At 53.8% G+C, this 27,668-nt stretch overlaps 1 protein-coding gene across 12 annotated transcripts in view; it reads right to left on the bottom strand.

Moving 5' to 3' along the window:
- ADCY7 (adenylate cyclase 7) overlaps nucleotides 1-25,750 on the bottom strand; it is a 64,722-nt gene extending 38,972 nt beyond the window's left edge. For 2 of the 12 annotated variants that reach the window (XM_005218439.5, XM_005218444.5), the window contains exons 1-2: nucleotides 4,969-5,052; nucleotides 4,056-4,130 (exon numbers count right to left, since the gene is read on the bottom strand). The gene's annotated coding sequence lies outside the window, so the exon portion shown is untranslated. 12 annotated transcript variants of the gene reach the window in all.
- Nucleotides 25,751-27,668: the final 1,918 nt, after the last annotated feature.

Genomic DNA, 27,668 nt, shown 5'->3' with positions numbered 1-27,668 from the left:
CCCCTTTAGACTAAAACACGTTCACGCCCATGTTTCATTCCTGTTCCCTTTCCCCTTGACAAGGAAGAACAGAAAGGGGAAGTCCAGCTGGCCTTCAGAGACCTCCTGTGGTGCTAGTCCTGCCCAAGAAGTCAGAACACTGGGCTTCCCATGACCCACCCAGTGGGTCCACTGGTAATGGTGGGTTTAACCCAGAGCAGCCACTGTCCTGCAGACGGCAAGAAAGATTTAGATTTAAGTCTTAACTCCCGCACTGCTAGTTGCCTGTTTAAAAAGTTAGCAAAACCCAGAGGAGGGAGAGAAAGCTTGAATCATAATTTATACTAGGATGATTTCCAAAGGGCAAGAAACCATGAAAGAATTCTCAAATAAGGCTGCAGTGACTAAGTCCTTTCTAACCCAACATGAAACCTAAAAGCATAATGAAAAGACTGATAAATTCATTACAATTAAAAAATTTTTTCTACATAGTAAAAGCAATCAAAAGCAAAATCAAAAGATGAACAGAAGATTATGGAGACATTTGTGATTTTTATTCCAAGGAGCTAATCTCCCTCATATGTAAAGAGTTCCTACAAATCAAAAAGAACAATAACTTAACAGAAAAATGGGAGGAGAGTATGAATAGAAAGTTCACAGAAGGACAATCCAAATCTCTCAAACATTTGGAAAGAAACTGGCTTCACCCATAATAGCAGAAATGAAAATTAAAAATACTGTGGAAAACCATTTTTATATATCTACTTGGCAAAGACCAAAGCATTTCACAAATCTGTGTTGGCCAGACTGGGGGGAAACAGACACTCACCCTGGCAGGCTTTAGATTCAGCACAGCCTCTGGGGTGGGCATTCTGGTCATACCTCACTGAGTCACTAACGTACACACACACCTTTTGACCTGGCAAACCTACAGCAAGTAATTTATCCTACAAACACTTTAACATGTGTGCAATTTGAGTTACACACAAGATTACTCATTGCAGCATTATTTGTAAGTACGAAAGACTGAAAACAATGTGTGTATCAGTCTGGAGAAGGTATTGTCTGGTTGCTGCTGCTGCTGCTAAGTCACCTCAGTCGTGTCCGACTCTGTGCAACCCCATAGATGGCAGCCTACCAGGCTCCCCTGTCCCTGGGATTCTCCAGGCAAGAACACTGGAGTGGGTTGCCATTTCCTTCTCCAATGCGTGAAAGTGAAAAGTGAAAGTCAAGTCTCTCAGTTGTGTCCGACTCTTAGCGACCCCATGGACTGCAGCCTACCAGGCTCCTCCGTCTATGGGATTTTCCAGGCAAGAGTACTGGAGTGGGGTGCCATTGCCTTCTCTGAGTAGAATCCCATGCAGCTGTCAAAAAGATACAGCAGCTTGAGCCATACTATGGCTGGGTATCCTGTGAAAAATCCACATGGGGAAGGTCACGCCTGGAATGGATTAGGACGGAACCAGGACACAGAAACACCAAAATTGCTACTTTAACAGAGTGAACAAATTTTCTCATTTTCAGTTTCTATTTCTATGGTTATAATATAGTTTGTGTAATTTTTAAAGTTTTCAATAGAAAAAAACAAGATCTATCATATACATAGTGCCTATCATTAACAATACTGCACTGAATACTTAATTTTCAACATGGTAGATTTTGTGTGTTCTTAGCATAATAATAATAATGATAAATTAAAAGCAGGGAGGAAACTTTGGGCTGTGAGGGACAGGCGTACAACAAAGACTGTAGTGATGGTTTCATGGGTGTATACATATCTCCAAACTTATCAAGTAGTACACAATTAAAATGCACAGCTTTTTGTATGTCACTCATACCTCAATAAAGAGGTTTTTCATAAATACATAAAGTAAAAAATCAAGAAGAAACTCAAAGGGCACTATAAAGCGATTGATAACTGAAGTGACACTCTAAATATATTAACATAGACGTGTTCCTGGCATGTCAGAGTGGGTGTATATGTGTGTGCACACAGATATATAAATACGTATGTGAATACCCCAAACATAAATATATGTGTTAATCGCTCAGTCGTGTCCGACTCTTTGCGACCCCATGGGGTGTTGCCTACCAGGCTCCTCTGTCCATGTGATTTTCCAAACATAAATAGAGTGTATAAATCAAAGAGCTTCCCAGGTGGCTCAGTGGTAAAGAATCTACCTGCCAAAGCAGAAGACAGAGAGATGCAGGTTCAATCCCTGGGTCAGGAAGATCCCCTGGAATAGGAAATGGCCACCCCCACCAGTATTCTTCCTTGGGAAATCCCATGGACAGAGGAGCCTGGCTGGTACATTTCATGAAGTTTCAAAGAAGTGGATACAACTGAGCGACTGAGAATACACACACACAAACAAAATAAGAAAAACAGAAAAGTGAACCCCAGGTTCGTCACATCTAAGTTGCACGACCCTGAAAAAGTTACCTATCCTTTTTGAGCTGCAGTTTCCTCATTTGAAAAAAAAAAAAAAATGGGGGAATAATGTTCTAACGCCCAGCACTTTGAGGGGATTCAGTGGAGGCGATGCAGGCAGAGTGTGGGGGCTGCACCTGGCACAGCATGCCCAAGTCAAGAGGACAGCTCTATTAGGGCGGCAGAAAGGGCCTCGAGGGCTAGAGGCAGCCCAGATGCGGTCACAGGCCACAGCACTGAAGAGGTCAGCATTGAAGAGGTCAGAGAGCTCTCTCCGGAAGTGGCGTGGCCTCTGGAGTGGACAGAGCAGCGCCAGCCCCTCTGGGCTGCTTTCTGAGGCTTGAGCAGGGTCATCCTCGCAGAGGCTGACTCTCTAAGCGGTGCCTTGCTGGGCTCAAGAGAGCATCTGTCCACTGGGTCAAGGAAGGTGGGCCTGAGCCAGAGAGAGCCTCCAGGCAGCATCGGGTCCTCACCCCCAAGGCCTCTAGGGCTGCGGAGAGGAGAGAAAGCACAATACCCCTCCCTCAAGGCATGCTCTGCACACCCCGAACCCGACGGGGAGACAGAGGGCAGGCAACCAGCCCGCAGGCGTCCTTGACCCATCAGCCTCTGAGCACCTGCTGCAAACAGGTGAAGTCCTTGCCTCCTACCCCCACGGTGGGTTGCGGGTGCTCGCACTCTACTTTCAGCCAGGGGAACCAACTCTGCGATCTCAAGCTACTTGTCCAAAGCCTCCTAGCTGGGATGTGAACTCAGAACTGCCCACTCCAAGGCCCAGGCTCCGTCCGAACCCCACAGCGGCATCTCCTGATGTGTGCTCTGTCCAACCGCAAGGCCATGAAAAGCACACACACACAGCCGTGCACACGGAGCCGCACATGCGGGGCCACATACACCCCAGTCTCTAGTCACAGGCAGCACAGGCCTTACCATTCTCTTCCTCTTTCTCTCAAGATATCCAAGACTTAGTTGCTCAGTCATGTCTGACTCTTGCGATCCCATGGACTGTAGCCCAACAGGCTCCTCTGCCCATGGGATTTCCCAGGCAGGAATACTGGAGTGGGTTGCCATGCCCTTCTCCAGGGCATCTTCCCGACCCAGGGATCAAACTTGGGTCTCCCACATTGCAGGCAGACTCTTTGCCAACTGAGCCACCAGGGAAGATCCAAAATCTGCTTGCAATGTGGGAGACCCAGTTTCGATCCCAGTATGCTTGCCTGGAGAATTCCATGAACAGAGGAGCTCGGTGGGCTACAGTCGATGGGGTCCCAAAGAGTCTGACATGACTGAGCAACCACCACTTTCACTTTCAAAGATAGGCTGTACACATTAGCGAATTAAAGATTCTGAGAAGTCCTGTAAGAAAGCAAAGCTGCTGAATTAATAAACACGAGTAAACACTTGTCAGTCTTCTTGGTTCATGAGGCTCTTTTCTCATTAGATCTCTAATGAATCCTCTTTGGGAAATGCTGACTCCAGCATCTCAACTCAGGGACCTTCCCCCAAGAAGCATCATGAACAGCATGTCTGCCCCTTTCCTGACAGCCTGGGAGCTCCCTGAAGCTGGGGCCCAACTCCTCCACCACCACCTGACCCTGGGCTGGGTTGGATGGGCGGGCACACGGGGACCAGCCCTGAGTCTCACCTTCAGGGTAGGGTGCGGGGAAGACGGGAGGAGACCCTGCGCTCAGGCAGTCTTCAGCTGGAGAAACAATCCGCCCTGGGGAAGAGAAAGTGGAAGAGAACACTAAGCAACCAGGAGAGACCCTCCTGTCCTGCTTCCTGCCTCTCCCATGCCTTGCTTCGAAGTGCTCCCTGCCTCAGTCTCCCCACCTGCTGCAAGCAAAGCAGTGCAGGGGACAGAGACCTAAAGAGCTCTGCCTCTAAGCCCTCTCTGGGCCTGATTCCTCCCAGGGCAGGAAAGGCCCTCAGGGCCTGGAGGTCCCTCCTTGCTCAGGCGACTAGAGAAGTTCGCTGCAGAGAGGTGAGCGGGACAGGCAGATGGAGAGGCATCCCCACACAGAACTCAGCAGGCCCTACGGGGCTCACGGCCTCCCCTTGCACCCATGGAGCCCAGCGAGGCATTGTTGCTGAGTCCGGCTCCCGAAGCCACTGCCCAGAGACCCCCACCACAGAACCCAGCCCTCATCCAAGGGGCCGAGACCCCCCTTCCTCAAGGCTTCCTGAGAACAGTGTGAGGTCAAGGGGGCATATCAGTGGGGAGAAGGGGGAGGGCTGCCTGGTGAAGGCCTAGCCCGGAGCCCGGAAGAGCCCTTCTGCAAGGGAAGCAGCCCCAGCCGACCTCCCTCACACCCCCTGAAACCACAGCCTGGCTTCCGGAGCCGCAAATACAGGGGCTCAGGCACCCCTCCCCATGGCTCTCCCCCGAGCCCAAGTGCCCCCATTCCTAGCCCACCCCTTCCCTTCACAGACTGGTCTTCCAGAGCCAGCCTCCCCTGGGCACAGGCAGTCGCCGTGATGGAGCCTAGGTCCACGGCAGCCACATGCTCCCCCAAACCCAAGCCTCCCCTGGGATCTTCCCCAAGGCCTCCCCTCACCTGTCTGCCATCCCACGGTCAATGAGCTCCGTCCTACTCACCCCTGCCCAACACACTCCTCCAGTGCTTCCTGAGGCCCTCTTTGTGGCTGTGAGATTTGACTTTTTTCAGTTCCCCAAACAAGCCCCACCCTTCTGTCTCCAGGCTCAGGCAGCCTAAGAGCGCTGCCTACCTCTCCAGCCCCAGCTCCCTCCGCCTGGCAAACTCCTACACGTCCTGCAGAGCCAGGCTGAGCGGCCACCTCCTCCAGAAGGGCTGCCCAACCTGGACTCAGAGCCTGCGCGTCCCACCACAGCACAGGAATCCTGGCCTGCCACCGCCTCTCCCAAGGCCGGTGTCTGGCCACACGCTGCCCCGCTCTCAGGACCCAACACCGCCTGGCACACCGGGGACCCTCACCCCCCAAACTCACAAACTGAGTCAAAAACAGCCTGCCCTGGACTGCGGAGCCTGGGCCCCGAGCCTGGTGTTGCTAGTCCTGTCTGCATGAGCTTTGGCGGGTCACCTGCCTCTCAGGTCTCCCAATTCTCACCTGAGCGATGGGAACAAACACATTCCCTGGCTCCCCGGGCTGTTCTGGCAGTGAAATGACCTAATGGCTACGAAAACTCCTTATAATATCCAGAAACTTCTCACGGGGAAGGGGGCTGACCTTGCGGTGCTGTTTCTACCCCAGCCCAAGGCCCCTGAGCTGCCATCCAACGGGTGCTCACCAGGCTCCTGCCCACAGCAGGTACCAGGTGAGGTGCTGGGGCTACAACAAACAAGATGGGTGCAGGGTCCCTGCGAGGCCCTGCTGCGGGGAGGGGAGAGACTAGACGCGGGCCACGTAAGCCCCTCGAGGCGAAGAAATGCCAGGGTGGGCGAGGGCCCAGCTTCAGGCCAAGCAATTGTAAACCCAGGAAAGCCTAGTGGTTGAGAGGCACAAGCTCTGAGACCAAACGAGCAAGAACCCCCAGCTCCACATCAGAGAGGCTGGGTGACCTGAGGCACATTAATTGACCTCTCTGGGCCTCGGTTTCCTCATTTGCAGGATGGACGTGTGATGGTACCTAAGGCTCAGGGGCCTGACCCAGAGGCTGGCACCCAGGGAGTGCCGTTATGTGGGGCCACCCCAGCCGGCTCCACACAGGAGGGGTGGGCCGGAGAAACTGATGTCACTCCCACTCCATCATCTCCAGCCCAGAAGAGAGAGAGGTGGGCTTTGCGGGGCAGGAACATAGCTGAGGACCAGGGTGCCTGAGACAAAGCCCTCACAGCAAAACCTCACTTGCCATCAGCCCCCAAAAGGCAGTTTTTCTCTTCTCTCACTCCCCTGCCAGAAAGCGGACTGGCAGAGAGATCCCAGGGTGCCAGCCCCTGTCCCAGGCCTGAGTGGGAGGCGCCGAGGCATCCCGTCCCCAGGGAACCTGGGCAGCGGCTCCAGGGAGTCTGGGTGTTTCAAAACAAGACGCTTCCCCATTAGGCCAGGGCCCCATTAAAGTAATGCCTCCAGCCAACTTCAAAGGGCTCCTCCTCCCAGAGCCAGATGGGGGCTTAAAGGAGATGCCTGAGGAGTAGGGCTCGGGGAGCAGGGATGGGCAGACCTGGGGGTTCCCTGGCCCGCACGGCAGGGAGGTGGATGGGAGGCAGAGTCAATCTGACTACTGCAGAGATGGGGAGACTGAGGCAGAAAGAGGGGCTGGCCACCCCAAACCCACAGCTCCCTGCTGAGTGCACCCAGGGGAAACGTGCCTCCAGCACAGCTCTGACCGGGAAAGCACACCAGTGTCTGGGCCTGTTTCCCCACCTGTGTAGGGAGGGGGCCGCACCCCAGGATCCTGGCCCTCTCCCCGCTCGGCCAACCAGTGACAGCAGGAGCCCCGGACCCAAGTCGGCTGCACCTGAGGTGGTGAACTAAGCCACTTTCAAGGGCAAGGAGGCTCGGATCCTGAAGACAGAGGCCTTCACCCAGTACTCTGGGTCCCGAAGATGGGGGGTGGCACCACTGCCTGCATCTTCCCTGGGGGCCTCCTGATGCCTGAAAGCCAGGCCCGCTATGCTGCTCGCCACCCACAAGTGGCACGCATTCCCCCACATCACAGGCACCCCCACCATCACCCCCCCAGCCCAGCTCAGCAGACAGATCTAGAGGTGGGGCAAGGATGGGGGGTGGGGACGGGCGAAAGCCAGGAGAAGGGGTTTGAACGCAAACGGGACAGGAGGAATTGATCCATCTGTGTGTTAGGGGAATGCAGGAACCCCACAGGCCTCGTTTCCAGGCTCAAGGTCAGCCGTCCCAGCTGCTCTTCACCCAGGGTGGGCTCAGTCTAGCCCCCAGCACAGCACTCTGTTCAGAAAACACCGATGAAGCAAGACCATCAAAGAGATCAGCACACGGAGGTGGCCCCGGCCCTCGCGGGGAGAAGGGTCGCCAGAGAGGAGGCTTTCAGCCGTCTTTCGGTGAAAAGGTGACTTTTCACAAAGCGGGCTCACTCAGCCCGCCCCGCCCCATCCTGAGGCCCTGTCTGCTAGAGGTGCAGTGGGTGGGGATGTGGGCAAAGGGGCGCCTGGGGAGCAGAGATGCTGCAGCCCCGCAGGCCCACGCCAGGCACTGAGCAAGGCCCCGGCCGTGACAGAGCCCCTTGCGAAATCCGTGGGCCGTGGCAGGTTGAGCCGGATGTCGATGGCTGTCAGGTGGGCACCGGGCCACCCTCTTTGGAAGGTGATGGCAGGAGGAGCCACAGGTGGGCGAGTGAAGACTCCACAAGTGAGCCTGGGCTGGGAGGGCAGGGGCAGAGCTGCTGGGCCCCTCGGGCAAAGGAAGGGGGCTCGCCACTGCCAGAAACACGGGAGGCCTCAGTTTGCTGGTCTCGGATGCCTGGGAAGCATTTTTCAAGCCTTAAGTTTACCAGCAACCTGCCTGGGTGCTGCCATTTTACAGAGGAGAAAACTGAGAAACCCAGAGACTGTGACTACCTCAAGGGCTACAGGGAGGCCCCTCAGCAATACCCTTCAGCCGGCCCTGCCCAGCCTCCCCTCCCCTCCCAGGTTCCCTTCTCCAAGGATGCCCACCCTCCCACCCAAGGCAGGACGGGGGAGAGAGCCCCAAACACAGCTGCACGACAGTAACGACAAACACTTCCGCGGGGGCGGCGGCTTCTCCGTGCTGGCCATGCCATGCACACTCCTTCCTTTATTCTAGAACTACCCAGCACGCTGGGTACCATGCGTGACCCATTTCACAGATGCAAGAAACTAGCTCAATCCCCTGCTCATCTTGCACACTGCCAGGAGACGGCGGAGGGGGCACTGAACCCAGGCCTTAACCCAGCTCTGCCTGGAGGCAGGGGGCTGGACCTGATGGCCTCCAGAAGACCCTGCTTCTCTGGTTGCTGTTCCCATACCAAGGCCTGACTCACTGAGCCAAACTACCTCCCAGCTCTTGGCTACTGCGGTCTTTTAAAGGAAAAGAAATGCCGTTGGCACTTCCCACTCATCCCTAAGACCCGACCCCACCAAAGGCTGGACGTGGTCACACTGACTCAGAGACCCTGCCTGGGGTGACCCCTCTGCCGGCTTCCTGAGAGACCCTGAACTTTCCCGGCTGACTTAAGCACTGACCTCAGCCTAGGCAATAAGACGTGGATAGCTGCCTTTAGCTCAGTGTAAACGTGCCCACGGCAGGAGGAGAGAGGTGAGGGACAGGCCACGGGCCACCACTTGATGACCCAGCAGTGCTGGGATGGCAAGTCATAGAAAATGCCAAGGGCTGGGTCATGCACCTCCCCACGGAGGCAGGACGCCAGTGCGTGTCCAAGAACGCAGGCCCCACTGGGGCGAGAGCCCTGACTCAGCCCTGGCTACCCCGAAGTGGGGGCAGACAAGACCCTCCACCAGGAAAGCTCGGCCTCAGGGCCCTCCAAAGCCACCCAAAGCCCGTTCGGCCGCACTCCCCCAACCAGCCCCTCCAAAGACAAGGCGCAGCATCCCGACCCCACGCCAGGCCTCAAACATGGCGGCTCGCCCTGAGAGGTAGCGCACACCAATGGATGCCCCAAGGACTGGCTGGCTCCCTGTGTGGCCCAGGACAAGACCTCGGGCTTCCCCTCCACAAACGGGGGGCAGACAACACTACCACACCAGGAGGTGGGGGTTGGAAGGGGTGGGTAGGCAGGGAACGGGCTAAAGCAGTAATTACAAACTGTAAAGGGACGCACATCCCCAAAGTAACATCAAGTCGGGCCTCTGTCTCCTCTGAAAAAGCACCTTTGGCTTTTTGGAAGCCCCATTTTTGCCCCTCACCCCCACTGTACCAGCCCCCATCCCCAAAGGGCCCACAGGAAGCCTGCCTGTCCCCAGACCTACTCCTGGCAAAGAGGCCCCACGACTGCCCTTCACCCCCTACCTCACCCCTGGGGAAATGGTCGCCAGCAAACAGACTCTTGTTTTCAATGAATTACCCCTGGAGACTCCCCCATGAAGTTCACGCCTTCCCCGGGAGGGCAGAGGCTTCACAACCTAAGAGTCCTCCTCCCCCACACCCGGAGCCACAGGAAAACTCCAGGAAGCCAGGGCCCATCTGGAGGGGGGAGGCCCGCAGCCGGGCCAGAAACCAGGCGCTCAGATGAGCCTTCCAGACTCCGCACCCGCTGGACGCCCACACTTCCTGCGGAGCCAACCCCACTACACTTCCTCTTAAGTCTCCCCGTTTCATTTCTGTGTCTTCTTTAGCCCTGTCCAAGCCAAAAATACATGCATGAAGTCACAGGTCCTATTTACAGATTTTTTTTTTTTCCTTTTCTGAAACACATTAAAACGAATACCTACATTTTAAGCACATTCATCCACATGGCTAAAACCAGCTGAGAAGCAGGGCCCACTACCCTGAGAAACGGTGGTCTAGTCACCCCTCACATCATCCACTCCCGTGTCTGTGGTGGAGAGCGCCGGTGACAGGCCACGGTCACACAGCCATTGCAGGCAAAGCCAGTCTGGGCTGCGGCCATCCATCTAGGCCTTGGGGCCAGGGGGGTCTGTCTCTTGGAGGTCCAGCCCTGGCCTCAGCTTTCTCTCCCCCTCCCTATCCCCTCCCTTAGGGGCCGGCCAGGGCCCGCTGTCCTAACCCTCATGTGATGACATGGACAAGAGCCGCTTGCTTTGCCCTGTGTCTGTGTTTGGATGAACAGGCAGAAAGATCCAGAAGGACCCACTCCCCATGGTCCATATTGCTAGTCCCAGAGCTTTGGGCTGAGAGGACTTGGAGGTAAAGAGAGACTGTTCCATCCATTTTCTTCAGGCATCTTGTTCTTTGTCTCTTAGGCATGCATCACTTTCAGAGTGTGGTTTTGGTGTATTTCTTTTTAATCTAACAAAATAAATTTAATTGCTCTTCCCCCGCTCACTTTTACTTTCACTGAGAAAAGTAAAGTGTACTTGTAAATGTGCAGCTACAACCTTGAAGAGAAATGTGGACACCTGAGAGTCTGTGGGTCACGGCAGTCTAGGTGGACCGAGCCAAATGACCACCACCACAGTCGTAACAGCAGCTTCTTGTCAGGCTGAGACAAGTCAGTGACCTTGTCCAGGAGGCCCCACACCTGGCCATCCAAAGCCTCCCCTACCGCCAGTCCAGATCACGTCCACCCTCGCCCTGGCCAGGCCTGCCTGGTGGGGAGGGGTGCTGCCCAGGGGCCCCAGGCTTCTAGGACAGATGGCGCCCCATCCCCTCTGCCCTCTTTACCTGGCTTTCCTCCAGGGCCCCCCAACAGCTGGGCCAGGGTCAGGGCCCGCTCAGAGGTGACCGTCGCCTGCCCCTCCTTGGCCAGCGTCCAGACTCACACACGTGAAGGCTCCTTCCACCGGCTACCTAATGAGAATGACTCACATCTGGACCCACAACTTCCTGCTCTGGCGGCGGGAGCAGCAGAAAGGCTAACGTTGAGCCCTCAGCTCAGCGCCTCTCGGGGCATGCAGGCGGGGGCCCCTCTCCCAGCTACAGCAAGAGCCCTCGACAGGAGTGGGGGGAGCCGTCAGGCCAGGCTCCCGGCTCCAATGACCTCATGGAAATTGGAAGCTTCAAACTGGAACAATTTTCATAAAGTAAAAATAAAACAAGAACCCAAAGCCTGCATTAGAAGCCCGGTGACGCTGGCTGGAGGCAGGGGGTGAGCAGCGCCTTAACGAGCAATTAAGAGGCAACAGAAGCCTTCCAGGGAGCCTCTTCCTGGCTCCACCTTTCACACAGGGCCCTGAGCCTCAGTTTCTCCACCCACACAGCGAGGGGGCCTCATCCGTCTCTGAGAGGTCAAAGTCTCCAGCCTGGCTTGCCGCCTCTCCATCTCACAGCTGCCCCCTGCCCCATGCTGGGGCCAGACCAGGGGCCGAGGTTAAGGCCCCGGGTTGAAATCCCTATTCCAAAGAGCCCCCAGAGAACCCCAGCACCCCTGCGTCCCTGGAAGCCACTCATCGAGCTCCAGTTTCCCTTTCCAATGTCAGGCCTCAGCTTCCCTTCTGGAATGGTGGGGTGCTCAGCGGTGAGGCAGGAGATAGGAAGGGAGCAGGGCGCAGAGACGCAGCTCCTGGTCCACAGGGCATCCCCTGAACATGTGACACGGGGACCTGGGGTCATTTTCTACCTTGTATCCTGACAGTAAGCCCTATTGTTCAGTAACAAAGAAGGGTGAGCTAAATCGCGTTAGCCGTATCTGACTCTTTGCAACCCCATGGACGGCAGCCCGCCAGGTTCCCCTGTCCAAGGGATTCTCCAGGCAAGAATACTGGAGTGGGCTGCCATTTCCTCCTCCAGACACGAGAACGGAGCCCAGTTTCCCCAGCCTCGCCCTCCCCAGGTCTCCCCTCCAGCTCCTTCCTCAGAGGAGGCACTCTTCCCTGCCGGCCTGCTGCACCCTGAGCCCCAGTCACTGGGCACTTGGCACCCCACCCCTCACACCAACTGTGAGGTCCCAGCAGGCAGGACCTGGGGTCAGCATTTAAACACTGACTGTGTGCTGGGCACCATGCCCAGCCTCAGGAGGAGGTCCTGCTATCATGCCCATTCTGTAGAGAGAAAACTGAGACTCAGAGAGGTTACTCACTCGCGCAAGCACACACAGCTAAAACAAAAAAAGAAACAACGGGAAGAGCCAGAACTGAAACTCAGGTCTGTCTGACTCTATAGCTGGTGCTTTCAATCACTCACATCATGACCCTCCCCAGGTGCAAAGAATGGCTTCCCTGGAGTCAGGCTGCTCCTGCTGGAGAAACTCCCCCCAGGGAGGGGCAGCTGTGGGCTTCCTCAGCCTCAGGCCAGGAAGGCTGGCTTTCCTTCACTCAAGGTGCCAGGCGCACAGCACAACCAGCCCCTCCCCTCTCACTCCGCAACACCCCCTCTCCTCCCTGTGGGCAAGACCCGTCTCGGGTGCTGGGGACACAAGCATGACTTGGACACACCCCCTGCCAGGCAAGCTCCAGGCTAAGATGTGCCCACCGATGACATGGCACAAAGATCTGGGAGGGGCATCCTTGAAGGCAAGATACGTGGTCCAGAGCTCAAGGGAGAGAGACCTCACCCACCTAGAGGAGGAAGAGGCCCACGAGAGGGTATCTCAGGCCAGGGAGATGGCCTAGTCAGTGCCTGGCTGCTGCGTGGGAGCCACCAGTCCCCACACAAGAGAGTGGCAAGGCCGTGAAATGGTGGGCAAGATGGAATAAAACTGCAACGAAAACAAGGCAGGCATGGTTGGCAGTCGGCCAAGAGACAAATAACACTGAACACTGAGCAAATAGTTTGGCCCCAGTTGACAAACCCAGATGTCAAGCCCTTCCCCCTAGGGAAGAAACCCCACAGCACCCCAGGCAGATGTCTGGGAGGGAATGCGGACACGGAAACCATCCATACGAGAGTTGCCACACCCCAGAGGAGCCCTGAGAAGGGTCCAAGCAATCAGGCTGGTGATTCACTCTCATGACAGTCCTTTGTCCCATGAATATGGGATGAAGAGGCCGAGAGCTCTGCAGTCAGAGGCCCCATCGAGGGACCTTGGCCCATCATAAAGTCAGGGTGATGTCATCCAACACCTTGGGAGGCTGTGAGGGTTAAGTGAGAAATGTGTGTAAGGTACACGGTAAGTGCTCAATTATAGCCGAAGACAAGGAGGGCCAGACAGAAGGTGTTCTCTAGATCCTGGCTCTATTGCATGCCTGCCCTGGTCAGAGACCTTCCATGGCTTCTTGGTGTCTCCTGAGTCAAATCCTGGCTCCTCCGCTTGACCCACCACCATGCCTGGCCCAAGTCATCTCTGCAGCCTGATCTCCCGTGACCCCACGATCCAGCTGCCTCACCTTGCTGTGCCCTGGCTCAGGCCTTCCTGCCACTTGGGATGGTTAAAATGCTACTCATCCTGCCAAGACAAGGACAAATGCCACCTTTCCGGAAGCAATGTCCCATCGTCACCTCCTCTGGACCACAGGGCTCTCCTTAGAGGATACACACTGCCCTACTCCTTCCGCAGCTTCCACGTCCAGTAACAGCTCCCTGTTCCTACGGGTAGTCAGCCCTTCAGGGGTGGGCTTCTGGTCAGTGCCCACTGGGGAATGGGCAGGAATGCTGGCTGTGAGCAAGAGGCCTCAGTTCTCACTACAGGACTGCTCGAGTGTCCTCATGACATGCTGGCTGGCTTCCCCTAGAGTGACTCAAAGAGTGACCCCTAAAGTGGCAGGTGACTTAAAATGCTCAATTCTGGGACTTTTGTAGGAACTCAATGAAAAAAAAAAAGATGCTCTCATTTCACTAGGCTGGGAGAATAAGAGCTGGAAGCTGCTGGGGCCACGGCGGTAGGCAGCCCCAGTGACCCTTGCCTCCTGGTGTCCACGCCCTTGTATGGCGCCCTCCCACATTACCTGGGTGACCAACAAAATACCATAGACATCACATGCTTGTCTTCTGAAGTTATGAAAGATACTGTGGCTTCCACCTTGCTCCCCCTTGGATTACTCACGCTAGGGGAAGCCAGCCAGCTGCCCATGAGGGCACTCGAGCAGTCCTGTGGTGAGAACTGAGGCCTCCTGCCCACAGCCAGCATCGACCCGCCACCCACACGTCTGAGCCACCTCAGAAGCGCATCCTCCAGCCCCTGTCAAGACTGGACTGATGCACTGGCACTGCAGCATCCCTACCTGATCAGGAGTGACGGGGGGAGGGGTGACCTCTTCTCTTCCAGCAGCATCCCCCCACCACCACCACCAAGCACCAGGCACTCAAGAGGGCTTTGTACATTTCTGCCAAACTGATCTGCCCCCAGAGTCTTCTAACAAGAATGCAGAGCAGAAAAACAGAACCCACTCTCTGTGCAGACAGCAGCACTCACTCGGCCTGGGAGGACAGAGCAGTCTGGCCCAGTACTGGCATCACGTCTCCTGGCTGCCCCTCCTTCAGGCCCTCAGCTCTTCCATGCGCTGGGCCAGGGGGACCAAAGTGAGATCCTCAAGGAGACAGCCTCGCTGAGGCAGGCACAAGCTTGTGGTCCCGTCACTCACCCTCCTCCCAGATGGACTTTTCACACTGCTGGGTTGGGGCCCAAGGGGGTTGCATTCCAGTGCAGCGAATCACCTCCCGCGCCTCTGCCTTCATCTCTTCTCGGTTGACTGCAGACTCAGAGATGTGCTAAGATCCCTTCCCTGCTCAGGCGGGAAACGTATGGAGATGCTCTGGCTCACTCCTTCACTTATATCCTCCAAGTTACAAGATGGAACAAGGGCCTTCACTCCTAATCAGTGGTGGTCCTAAGGGGTGACTTGGGGTGAGCTACCAAACCACTCCAAAAAAAACACATGTGCTAAGAAGTAAACAGCATCTTTGCTCCCAAAGTCGGCTCCCTTAGCCACTGTCCCGCCTGTGTAGAGATCTAAACAGCTGCTCCTTGTCCCAGTTCCAATGCCAGACAAGGAAAGATGAACAACCCTGCATCCTGTTGGTGGCACAGCCTACCAGGAGGCAGGGGGCTGGCTCCCATGACCACCCCCTGGCCCCAGCCTCTGCCAGGCCTCCGGGACAGGACTTTGGACAAGGAAAGGGGTAAGCCCGGTCACAGTGTGTTGAGCAACTGCAGAGAATCCTAAAAGAACAGATGTGAAAGCAACTGCCCTGCCAACCAAAAGTCCTTACTTCCTTTGAAAAACTTGGCAGCTGGGCTACACCCGCAGCCGCCTGTCCTTCCCCACACTCCGCCCGGTGTGAACCACTGAGGGACAGGGAGAAAGACCACGTCCCTCCCTACAGATCCTGGGGAGGAAGTTATGGAGATGCCACAAGGTGAAAACACACCCGTGTGCAGAGTTCCACCTTTCATTTAACAGTATCACAGATGCACATACACGGGTGTGTGTGTGTATATATATATTCCACACAAGAAAGTCTGAAAGGATATACTCCAAATCTTAGGAGTTATCATCAGGTGATAAAATTCAGCATAGTTTTAATTTCACACTTTTCTTGTTTATGCCTGTTTTCCAATTTTTTCTAATAAAAGTACACTACCTGAGTAATTAAAAGATTAATGGGGAAAAGCAACTACTATGGAAAAAAAGCAGGAATGAGGAAAAACAGCGGCCTGAGTCTGGAAGTTCTCCACTCACTCAGCACCACTTGTAACCAGGTGAAAATGAAAGGTTTTTATAATAATGAAAAATACTACTATCTCAAAGCCACTTAAGATTACAAGAAGAGATTGTCCCAGACAATGCAAGCCTCCCAACAGAAGTTTGCAACCCCCTCTCCAAAGTGCTCTTGTGGTGGCCGCAGGGCGGGGTGGGCGTGTGCTGTGCATCAGTCCTTTCGGACTCTTTGCGACCCCATGGACTGTAGCCCGCCAGGTTCCTCCATCCATGGGATTCTCCAGGCAAGAACATTGGAGTGGGTTGCCATTTCCTTCTCCAGGGGTGGGGGTAGTCGAAGCTAAAGTAGATCAAGGCTAGAGACACAACTACCAATTTATAGGAGGTTTGGTGGATAAAGAATGTGTTGATCATTATAGAGAGCTCAAAAAAGCAGAACATCTGGCACAAGAGAGACAATGAATGAATATCAAAACTACGGATTAAAGAAGACTGGAGAAAGATATCAACCCATTAAAGATATCCCATTATGTAGACGTCATTTGAATTCTGATTTTAAAAACTAAAATATTTTTTAAATTTTATTTTTGACCTGTATGTAACAATTGGAAATCTGAACATAATACATTGGCTGGATAGCTATAATTTTAAAGAATATTGCTAAGTTTTAGATGTGGAGATAATACTTTTTTTTTTCTTTTTTTTAATTCCTTCTCTTTTAGGAATATAAACAAGAATACTTTCTCAGTATTGCAGGTTCAGTTCCAGATCACTGCAATAAACAAATATGTCAACAAGGTGAGTCACACAAATTTTTTGGTTTCCCAGTGCATATAAATGTCATGTTTACACTAGACTGTAGTCTGTTAAGTGTGGAACAGCATTATATCTAAAAAACGTACATACCTTAATTTTAAAATACGTTATTGCTAAAAAATGCAAACCATCATCTGACAAGACAAGGTGGCCACAAGCCTTCAATTTGTTTTTTAAAAAAAAAGAAAGAAAAACACACACACAGAATTTACCTACAAAGCACAATAAAAAGAGGCATGGCTGTACTACCATTCCCACAGATGAAGTGACGTGAGGTCTGGAAGGGGGAAGTGCGTGGGAGCAGAGGTGGCTCTAGGGTGGCCCGGGCTGGAAGCCGTGACATCTGGGGGCTAAGTGTGTGTGGGCAGGCATGCTGCTCTGTCTTCCTTCGTGGGCGTCTAGTTTCTCCATAACGCAATGCTGAAACAGTCACTGGCAGGGCTCTGGCATCGGCTCTCCCATCTGAGTCGCTCAATGCTGGTATCATTTCCAGCCCCTCCCTACAGACGAAAAATGTCCCCCCACCCCCAGGGAGTCTCAAAGCTGGAAGCACAGAAGCAGTCTCAGCCTGGCTCCCTGGAAGGGGTGGGGGAGAGCTTGCTACCCTGTCCCCCAAATCACAAGGATGCACTCCTAGCCTGACCCCCGAGCATGGGCACAGACGACCCCAGGCCCCTCTGCAGAAGCAGAACAGGCTGTGGGGTTGCAGGCGCCACCAACCTTGGACCAGCCCGGAGCGCAGGCCACCTTCTCCTTCGCCTCCACCCGCCTCCCCCACAGGAGCTTAAAGGCTTCCAGTACCAGCCTGGACGGCGGCACCTTAACCCCTCTCCTGGCAAAGCCCTCCAGTGGGCACCCCTCCCTGTCTCATCCTCTGACCACAAAGCAGTTTATGGAGGAGGGAGTTGCTCTCGGCGCCCAAGACCTCCACGCCCCCAGACACAGCCCTACCGCAAACCTGCATCCAGCCTTCAAGGTGAGAAGTGGACCTGTCTTAATTCACCCTACAGAAAAGAATCCCAAGTGTGTACAAAGACAGCTATGGGCTCCTTAGCGCAGAGATCTAACTGCAGAACTACTGGAGAAAATCTAAGTGTCCAGCAAGAGCAGGGCTGAGAAAATCAGTCAGGGTTCCTGGTGTACAAAATGCTGGGATGAGCCCAATACGTGTCTGGGAAACCTAACACCTCTACTCCCAAAGCCTGGGAGTAAGCGGGACAGAATAAGAAATGTGATATTCATTTTTTTTCTTCTTGTCACACATTAAAAAAAAAAAAAAAAAAAACCAAGAAATCATCTGGAAAGATTACACCAAGGCAGTAATGGGTTACATTAATGAGCACAGATTCTGGTTTATCTCCCCCACTTAACTGCTTAGGTTTTCTGCTTTTTAATAATAAATGAGAATTATTTCTGTAATTAACATAAAATCCAAGCCATCTGAAAATAAGAAATGAGCTGATCCTCTCCTCCTCCCCAGGAACGCAGCTCAGGGTCTTGGCCCAGGAGGCAGAAGCTGCCTGGCTGTGTGGGACTCCCCACGGTCACCCTGCCTCTCTGAGCCTCAGTTTCCCCGTCTGTCAGACACCAAACCCACCAGGCAAGCCCCTCCCGCCTGGCCATGGGGCCTGTCCCCTCCTCTGTGAGACTGGGGACAATAAGGCACACCCACAAGGCCACAGGAACAACACCTGCCCAGCCTCCCTGCCCCACTCCCTGTGGGCCAGTGCCCTCACTCCCAGCCTTTGCTCATTCCTCTGCCTCTTGGGGACCAGGGGCATCAGAGGCCAAACGTGGAGTGAAACGGTAAGAGAAAAAGAAAGTGAAGTGGCTCAGTCCTGTCCAACTCTTTGCGACCCCATGGACTGTAGCCCGCCAGGCTCCTCTGTCCATGGGATTCTCTTAAGCAAGAGTACTAGAGGGGGTTGCCATTTCCTTCTCCAGATGATCTTCCTGACTCAGGGATTGAACCCGGGTCTCCTGCATTGTAGGCAGATGCTTTACCATCTGAGCTGCCAGGGAAGTCCTACGACCATATCCCCAGACCCCCACCTGATGTGCCAGCCTCCAATCCTTCATGGAGGCAGTACAGCCCCATTTTACAGAGGAAGACCCAGAGACTCAGAGAAGAGAAATAATCACCCACCTACATACACCAAGCCAAGACGAAGACTGCATCCTGGGGGCCCTTCTGAGAGTTCTTCATGGGGTATCAGCAAACCACCCTGTACCACTTCTGCAGAGCCAGGAGCACTGCTGAGGCTGCAGGCAGCATGGAGGGGAGATAGGAACTTGGCAGGACAGAGCAGGCGGGAGCTACACACCTTCGGGCTCCTGCTCCGCCTGCCTGCAGCCCCCGGCCTCTCCCCACACACCTGGCAGGTGCTCAAGTGCAGGCTGGGCCAAGGAGGTGCACCCACTTCAAGGGGGAGTGGGTGGGAGTGGGGAGAGCCCCAGCCTACGGACCTGGCGCCCTGGGATCAGATGTACACTGACACTCCCCTCAGACAGCAAACTCAGATCCCCCAGAGGCCAGAGCAGACATCAACCAGTGAGGCAGGCTGGCTGTCTGGGCACCAGGGCAAACTGGAAGCTCTGTGTGAGGATGCTCTGCTGCCAAGCTTCACCCAGCAGCTGTCACAAAGGAGTGTGGCCAATGCTGCAAGCCTTCTGAGTTATCAAAGGAAATCAGAAATCTGGTTTTTACAGAAACAGACTCACAGACCTGGAAAACAAATTTACAATTCCCAAAGAGAAGAGGGGGTGGGTAAATTAGGGGTATCAGATTAACGGGGGGCTTCCCTAGTGTTCCAGTCGGTAAAAGAATCTGCCTGCAATGCAGGAGATCACCTGCAATTCAGGAGACTTGGGTTCAATCCCTGAGTCAGGAAGATCCTCTGGAGAAGGAAATGGCAACCCATTCCAGGAGTCTTGCCTGGAGAATCCCTTGGACTGAGGAGCCTGGCGGGCTGCAGTCCTTGGGGTTGCAAAGAGTTGGACATGAATTAGCAACTTCATTTTTTTGTTTGTTTTAGGATTAACAGATACACACTGCTACATATAAAATAGATAAGGATTTTCTGCATAGCATGGGGAACTATATTCAATACCTAGTAATTATAATGGAAAAGAATCTGAAAAATAAATACATATTAAAATTTATATATGTAACTACAAATATGTTACATATATAACTGAAAAAAAAAAAGAAATCTGGGTTTTTACATAAAATCTCATGGTTTCAGATGCTGGCAATTAATCCAAAATAAATTTCAAGCAGTTCTCCTATAGGTTCTCTGGACTAAATGCTGTGTGGCCCTGACGACTTAATCTCTCTGGGATTCAACTGTCATCTGTAAAGTGGAAAAATAGCCCAAGGTATTGTAACAAGGAAATAAGATACACTTTGTCCATATTAATGATAATAAAAAGCAACAGTAACAACAGCAGCTAAATTCAATGAGTGCCAGGCACTAAGTAACATGAGTTAACCATAGGCATTCTTTTAACTTTGTATTTTGAAATAGTTTCAAACTTTCAGAAAAGTTATATGAAAACTACAAAGAACTCTCCTATACTTTAATTCAGATTTGCCTATTTGTATCATTTATTTATCACTTTTATTATCTGTCTATACATATGTTTCTCTTTAATATTTGAGAGTGGGCTGCTTATACAGTGAGCTTCTAAATACTTCAGTGCATATTTCCTAAGAACAAGGCCCTATATTTGGTCCTTAATATTAATTTGTTCACTTAATATTAATATACTTTAATCTATAAGTGTGAGTCGCTCAGTCATGTGTCTTTGCAACCCCGTGGACTGTAGCCCACCAGGCTCCTCTGTCCATGGAATTCTCTAGGCAAAATTACTGGAATGAGTTGCCATTTCCTTCTCCAGGGGATCTTCCTGACCCAGGGATCGAACTCAGGTCTCCTGCACTGTAGGCAGCTTCTTTACAGTCTGAGTCTAATCTACAGTCCATATCTAATTTCATCAGCTGTCCTAATAACATTCTTTATGTAATTTGTTTCAGCACAGATTCATATATTGCATTTGGGTGTCATGTCACTTTGGTCTCTTTTAATCAGGAGCTGTTCCTGACTTTTGAGATAAGTATTTTTATTCCATCTCCTTTTTATTGATAAGAAACAAGCTCAGAGAGGTTGAAGCACCTGCCCAAAGTCACACAGCTAGGAAATGTTAAGCTTGGACTCAAGCCCGAGAGATGCCCTCCAGAGTCTGTGTTCTTGTCCTCCAGGCATAAAAGCTTGCGAATACTAGCCTTTGTTGTTAATCACTGAAAACAGTGCCTCTCTCTGCAAACAGGTAGATGGCTGCTCATAGCCACCTCACTCAGCAGGTGGTCATTAACTGAAGGGGTGGCCTCCTGTGCACACACTGGCTGGACCTCCCACTGCCAGCTCCCCACACTTGGCAATGGCCCTGGCCAAATGCCCACCCTAACCTGAGAGGCCCCATTTAGCTCCCTCTATACAAGCTGGGCAGTGGAGAGCTGGGAGGACCACGGCTCCTGCCTTTCTATTTCCCCTCTTAAAGTGACAGTCAAGGTTCAAATGCCCATGTCCAAAAATCTAAGGAAAACAAACACGCAAGGGGCAGAGCCTGAAATCAAAAGGGCCCCCAGCCATGCCCCTGGCCCACACCATCCCTGGGGTCACTTGTCCAAGAGGGGATTGAGCATGTCCTAACATACATGAGAGAGTTGACTGGAGACAAGTGTTTATAGGAAGAAGGAGGGGCAAGGGCTGGAGGTGGGAGTGGAGTTTTCACCGCAAGGAGCAGAGAGGACTCAGGACTCCAGGGCATCACGCAGCCTGTGTTACATGCAGAGAGGAGCAGGAGGCTGTGGGCTGATCACGCTCAGGAAATGAAACTCAGCTTCCTCAGTGAGGACCGCCAGAGATGTGGACTCATCCATTCTTCTCTGGCCAAAGCCCCTGCCCCAATTCCAACCCAGACCAGGCGGCATCAGCTTAGGAAACCACCCTCTTTGATTCCCAGATGGGTGTGGCTCAGGGCTGGAAACTGCCACCAACCTTGCCTCCATCACCTCTGGCTCCCGTCCACCCGCCAGCCAGGCCCCATCAGACAGCTCTTCAACAGTCAGTTGTGAGCCACAAATACCAGCAGACTCGCAGCAGGAGAGGTGATGCTGCCAACAAGAGGCTTTGCAATAGATCCAAGTGTCGTCTACTGCCTGAGTTCTAGGCCACTCGAGAGGCTAATTTGTGCTGAAATATCTCAAAATCCTGGCACCTTCCTTTTGCACATCCTATTAAATTTGGAAGTTTACAGACCTCACCTGCAAGCCCAATTCAAAGTTTCAGAAGCTAGAATAGCTCTTGAAACACTTCCAGAACAAACAAGAGAGTTTTGCTTTTCTTCTTCATTGTAGACAATGTTGAAAATACAGAAAGCATGAATAAATAAGAAAAGGATCTATTAACAGAGCCCCCCCCCCCCGAAAAGATATCGCAATGAAGACGCCTCCATCTACCCTAGACAGATGGCCTGCCTACTCTGTGAGCCTCTCTCTACAGGGGTGTTTGGGACTAACCCGTAAGCACTGTCACCGCTCTTAGCCAGCAGGCTTCCGACTGCAGGGACCACGTCTAACTCGCTGTTCTGCCTCCTGCCCAGGCAGGCCATTCAAGGCTCCCTTGTTGGAGTTGCCATGGAGGCTATGTAAGTCTTTACCCCCCCATTTGCAGTTCCTTTGAGCCCAGTTACAAAAGAAGGGGTTCCAAAAGGTAGGGTCAGTAGCAAAACCCCAGAGCATCCCCCAGTGAGGGGTAGGAACAGGAAGAAGGAAGAGTTGGGCAGGTAGGTGGACAGGCAATATGTTTCACTCTTGAGGGGGATTTAACGGGCCCGCTTGAGACTGCCTGGGGGGTGGGATCAGGCTCCTAATGGGCACCGAGACTCCACCAGAACCAGGCCAAAACTGGACAGGAAGACCAGAAGGCCAGGCCCTAGTCCCCACTCCAGGCCTAACTTGCTACAAGCCCTTTGAAGACTTCAGCTTTCCCACTCGTAAACGGTGTTGATCATTCCTGTCCTAACTCACAGGATCAAATGGTACAAGGAACATGCCACAGCTCTGTAAGCCATCTGGCCTCAGAAATTAGAACTCTCTCGCCTCTTCTTGCCTTCCTCCATAAAAGGCCCAAGAACAACCATGCTTATAAGCCCGAGGGCATCAAGGGCCGAGGAAGATCTAGCCACTGAGGACCCTAAACATTCAGCACAGTGGGAGGCAGATCCAAAAGGCCCCCTGTAGACCCAGCTTGCCACTCCAATGAGGCCTCTTCACTCCACCAGGGATCTGCCCTGAGAGTTCCAGGTCCACAGTGGGACACGCTCCCCTCTCCTAGGAGGGCACCTGGCCACGTGGAAAAGCAGTGACTGAATGCCAGAGGCCCTCCTCTCAGGGCCCAGAGCCCCAGCTTGTCAAGTCCCCTCAGCTTCACAGCTGCTCATTCATTCATGCATGTTTCTGTTGAACATCATCCTGGACCAGGTGTGAGGCTTCAGCAAGCCATGAGGGCCCTGAACCTAAGGCCAGTCCAGATCTGGGCATTCCAGACACAGCCCAACCTCTAAGGGCACCTGTGGCTCTCACCTTAAAGGCTCTACTTGTAATGAAACGGCCCCAACTCTCATTTTCCAGCTTTGGCTCTTGGCTGCAGAAAGAACAAGTGTTCTTGGCCTTTGGGAAAGGGGATCAAAGATATAAACCAGGAGAGAGAACAACTAGAGCCCACACTGAGAAAGCCTCCAGCATTTCACTCCCAACCAGGGATGGTTAGCTTCCCTTTCACGTGAAAGATTAGGTTTCTGTCTTGCCAGCTCTCCATCTACACACAGCCCTGGCCCCCCACAGGCAAGGGGGTCCTGCTCACTGCTGGCTGTAGCTGGACGGCTTCTAGCCAGCCCTTAGTCTTGTCCTTACCTGAGTTTTCTCTCTGAGTTATTTCTTACTTTAAACAGAGTACATTGGTCTTCCAGGGGCCCCTGCCTTTTCAGAGCCTAGGAAACCCGACAAACCAGCCCCTCTTTACCATCATAACCCAATGGGCATCTCAACAGAGCGGTCGGAGGGTGCCGGACCCGGGGAGCACAGAGCCACGCCCCTCAGTGAGGTCTCAGTCTGTCATCCGGAGAGTGGAGTTGGGCCCAGTTCCTGCGCTGGGGTCCTGTCTGGGCCAGGGTCTTCCCCGAAGTACCTGACGGAGGGGGACATCTGAGAAGACCCTACCCAAGCTCGGGCTGGAGAAAGAGCAAGACCTGGGTGGGGGCGGCTCCGAGGGCAAGTTGCTGGCCGGGGTGTGGGGGTCGCGCCTCTCCCGGCTCCTGAGACGGGGAAAAGGCAGGCCGAGCGCGGGGCCGGGCTGCAGCCGCCCCGGCCCACACCCACCCCTCCGTCTGGGTGCGGCCCCGGCGGGCGGGAGGCGAGGAAGCCGCAGACGCGCCCCCCACGCCCACGCCCCGCCGCGCTGGGGTCCGAGGACCCGACTGGCGGCCGCGCGCCCCCTCGGCCCGGCCGGCCGCGCCTCTCCCCGCCGGCGCCGGCGCGCGCTCACCTGCCGGCCCGCTCCGCTCCGCGCGGCTCCCGCTCCGGCCGCTCCGCCGCCCGAGTGGCCGCGCCGCCGCGGGCCGGATCGCGCGATGCGGGCGGGGGCGGCGGAGCGGCCGCAGGCGCCCCCCGCTGGCCGCCCGGCCCAGCCCCGAGCCCGCGACCTCGCGGCCGGGAGGGAGCGCCGCGTGCCGCCGCCCTGCTCGGTTTCCCCCAGAAAGGCTGAAAACGCGGACACCCCACGGCCGGCGCCCGCCTGCCCACGCGGATGTGGGAGCCAGCGGCCAGGCGCCCTGGGAACGTGGGCAGGAAATAAAACCTTCTCCAAACTCATTTCTTCCTCAAAGTCACGCACGTGTCTGGACGCGCCAGGTGCAGCCTCACCCGCCCGGAGGGAAACACTTTCTAGCAAACTCTTTCAGCTGTTTCTGCTCCGATTTCCCACCCCACCCCCACTAGCAACGCCCGTTTCTAGAAGGATCCATAGACTGTGGTCTGGTACCCTCCTGCCAAGATGAGGGAAATGAGTCGCAACCTACTGTTTCATTCGGGCCTTCAACTCCTAGGGGGTCTGGAGGTCCGATCCACCCCAACCGCGAGTCTGGCCTTGATTGACTTTCTTCTCTGGCACCAGGAAGACCAAGCCTGCCTCAGAAAGTAGTTGTCCTCAGAAAGTAGGTGTCGTAACCCTGTCATGACCCCACTCACTGCTGCCGACAACCCAGGGTGGGGCCCCAGAACTGGCAGCAAAAAAAAAAAAAAAAAAACCGCTGTCCTGTTTCCGAAGCACCAAGGCTGGAAGAGCAAGAAAACCCTCCTCTTGAGTCACGGCTGGGAGGGACAGAAACTGACTGAAGGGGTAATCAAGATGAGGAGGGCATTTAGCTCATAGACCTGCATGAGTTTCTCTCTTCCCACTTGTCCGAAGCGCCCTTATGCCCACCGTGTTAACTGGGGGCTCCCGTTTTGCTGAGAGGAATCAAGTGAGCCCCTGTTATACCCATATCTCAGGTCCAACCTCAGAGGCCAGAGTCCCACAGGAAAGATGCCTGCTGCTGCTAAGTCGCTTTAGTCGTGTCCGACTCTGTGCGACCCCATAGATGGCAGCCCACCAGGCTCCCCGTCCCCGGGATTCTCCAGGCAAGAATACTGGAGTGGGTTGCCATTTCTTTCTCCAACGCATGAAAGTGAAAAGTGAAAGTGAAGTCGCTCAGTCGTATCCAACTCCTAGTGACCCCACGGACTGCAGCCTACCAGGCTCCTCCATCCATGGGATTTTCCAGGCAAGAGTACTGGAGTGGGGTGCCATTGCCTTCTCTGAGGAAAGATGCCTAGGAGTCTGCAACTGAACGAACCCCCAGGTGATCCTGTGAAAAGCCGGTTGATGAACTGTGGTCTACTTGGGACCGTGTGATGGAATCCTGGAGTCAGGTACCCGGAGGTAACCCCCCGGGGATGAAACCCTGAGCGTGTGTGTCACAGCCTTGACCCCACAGTGGACTTAGAACCCAGCCCAGAGGCCACCTACTTTGGACCTTGAGGAATCAGATGATGGGACACTGGAAGGTGATGTCCATTTCAGGTGGCAGGTGGGAAGATCCCAGCGGAGCCTTCTGTCTGTCAGCAGCAAGCCTTGCCTCGTTCCCCAGAGACAGGCCGGGCACCGCCTCAGGCTCCCACAGCCTCTGGGTCTCCAGAAGGTGGCCCCTGGCCTTCTGGGCTGGAGCCCTGACAGGTCACTGCTGCTTCCCCAGGGCTCACAGGGGAAGGTCTTCCTAGTGGCTGGGACTTCCTCCACAGGAAATGGGAAGCCAGGGCAGGCAGACCTAATCCTCAGCAGAACCAGCTCAGGCTCCGTGCCCGCCACCTCCTGCAGCCCCTCCCCCCCGCCACCACTCAGGAAGTGAGAGGACCCACCTGTGTGCTCCAAGGCCTCAAGAACAGTGAGTGCCTCTGCCCTGGGGCAGTGTGTTCCCTAGAGAGAGAGAGGCGGGGCCCTAGGCATCCGATGACCCAGCTGGGGCTTATGTTCAGCAATCTCTCTGCAGTCCTTCAGCTGGAAGCCTTCAGCCCCTCATGGTGTGTGTGGCGGGGCGGGGGGAGGGGGGGGGCGGTCAGGGCAGGGAGCGATTCTACGACCTCCCACCTTTGCATGTGTGCATGTGTGTGTCATCTTTATGCAACTCTATGACCAATTCTCTTGACAGCAAACAGAAAAGCAGAGCTGGAGAAAGTGAGTTAACCATGACGCCTGCCTCAGTGCTCACCAAGAACTGCCAGGATAGTTCCATCACCCCATCAGTGCTGTGGTCACCTCAGTGGCTGCCTTCTTGCATCCTAAGTCCTTGGTCAGTGATTCTCAAACTGTGGCCAGCATGAGAATCACCCAGAAGCCTGGTGAAAACGCACACTGCCGGGCCCAACTTTGAATTTCAGATGCAGCAGTTCTGGTGTGGCCACCAAGAGTTTTACCTTCTACCCAGCTCCTGGGTGGGGCTTCTCTGGAGGCTCAGCAGTGAAGAATCCCCTCAGAAAGAAGGAGATGAGGGTTCCATCCCTGGCTCAGGAAGGTCTCCTGGAGAAGGAAATGGCAACCCACTCTAGTATTCTTGCCAGAAAAATCCCATGGACAGAGGAGCCTGGCGGGCTGTGGTTCCTGGGGCCCCAGAGCCAGACTCGACTGAGCCAGCCTGTGTAGAAGGCTCTAAGGCACTGGTCTCCAACTATGGGTGGATCCTATTCCCAGAGATTCTGGTCCTGGGGTGGGTCTGTGAACATGCATTAGTAAAAACCCCCACATGAGTTTAGTTCGTGTCAAGGATGGCACTTGAAATCAGAAAGGGAAGGAATGGCTTCATCAATATACATGACTGAGCGACTTCACTTTCACTTTTCACTTTCATGCATTGGAGAAGGAAATGGCAACCCACTCCAGTGTTCTTGCCTGGAGAATCCCAGGGATGGGGGAGCCTGGTGGGCTGCCGTCTATGGGGTCTCACAGAGTCAGACAGTAGCAGAGGCAGAATTATTATTGATACATAGCACCTCTTGTTATTGTTGTTTAGTTGCTAAGTTGTGTCCAACTCTGAGACCCCATGGACTGTTGCTCACCAGGCTCCTCTGTGCATGGGGATTCTCCAGGCAAGAATACTGGAATGGGTTGCCATTTCCATCTCCAGGGGATCTTTCCAGCCCAGGGGTCGAACCTGCATCTCCTACGTGGTAGGTACAGTGGATTCTTTACCACTGAGCCACCTGGGAAGCCAAAAAGACAATATAGTATATTCTAAATTGTAAGGATAAATGGAACTCACACCATACTAAAAGACCAGTAACAACAACAGTCAACCAATAGACTCAAGATCTTTGTTCATGAAAACAAAACTTACAAAAGAAGGTACTTTAGTAATTTTGGATTGGAGAAGCCTGCATAGGAAGTCAAATCCACACTGAAGGGTTGTAGTTAAAAGTTGCACGTGTCTGTCCAGGTAAGTGGGTCTCCAAATGTCCACATCAAGCATGTTTGTGATTTTAATTATCCACAGTGTTGAAAACACATTTGTCTGAAGAGTCCCTCTAACTGCCCCAGGGGCAGTGTACCCCACCCCCCTCCACAGGGCCAGTGTCTGCTGCTAGAAAACCATCAACGTTTGTTGCCTGAATGAATTCCTATGGTAGACAACAGTTCAGG

This window comes from Bos taurus, chromosome 18 (assembly GCF_002263795.3).
Source record: "Bos taurus isolate L1 Dominette 01449 registration number 42190680 breed Hereford chromosome 18, ARS-UCD2.0, whole genome shotgun sequence".
In the NCBI taxonomy this organism is placed as follows: Eukaryota; Metazoa; Chordata; class Mammalia; order Artiodactyla; family Bovidae; genus Bos; species Bos taurus.
The sequence above is the reverse complement of the archived record's forward strand: the minus strand, read 5'-3'. Positions and strand labels throughout refer to the sequence as shown.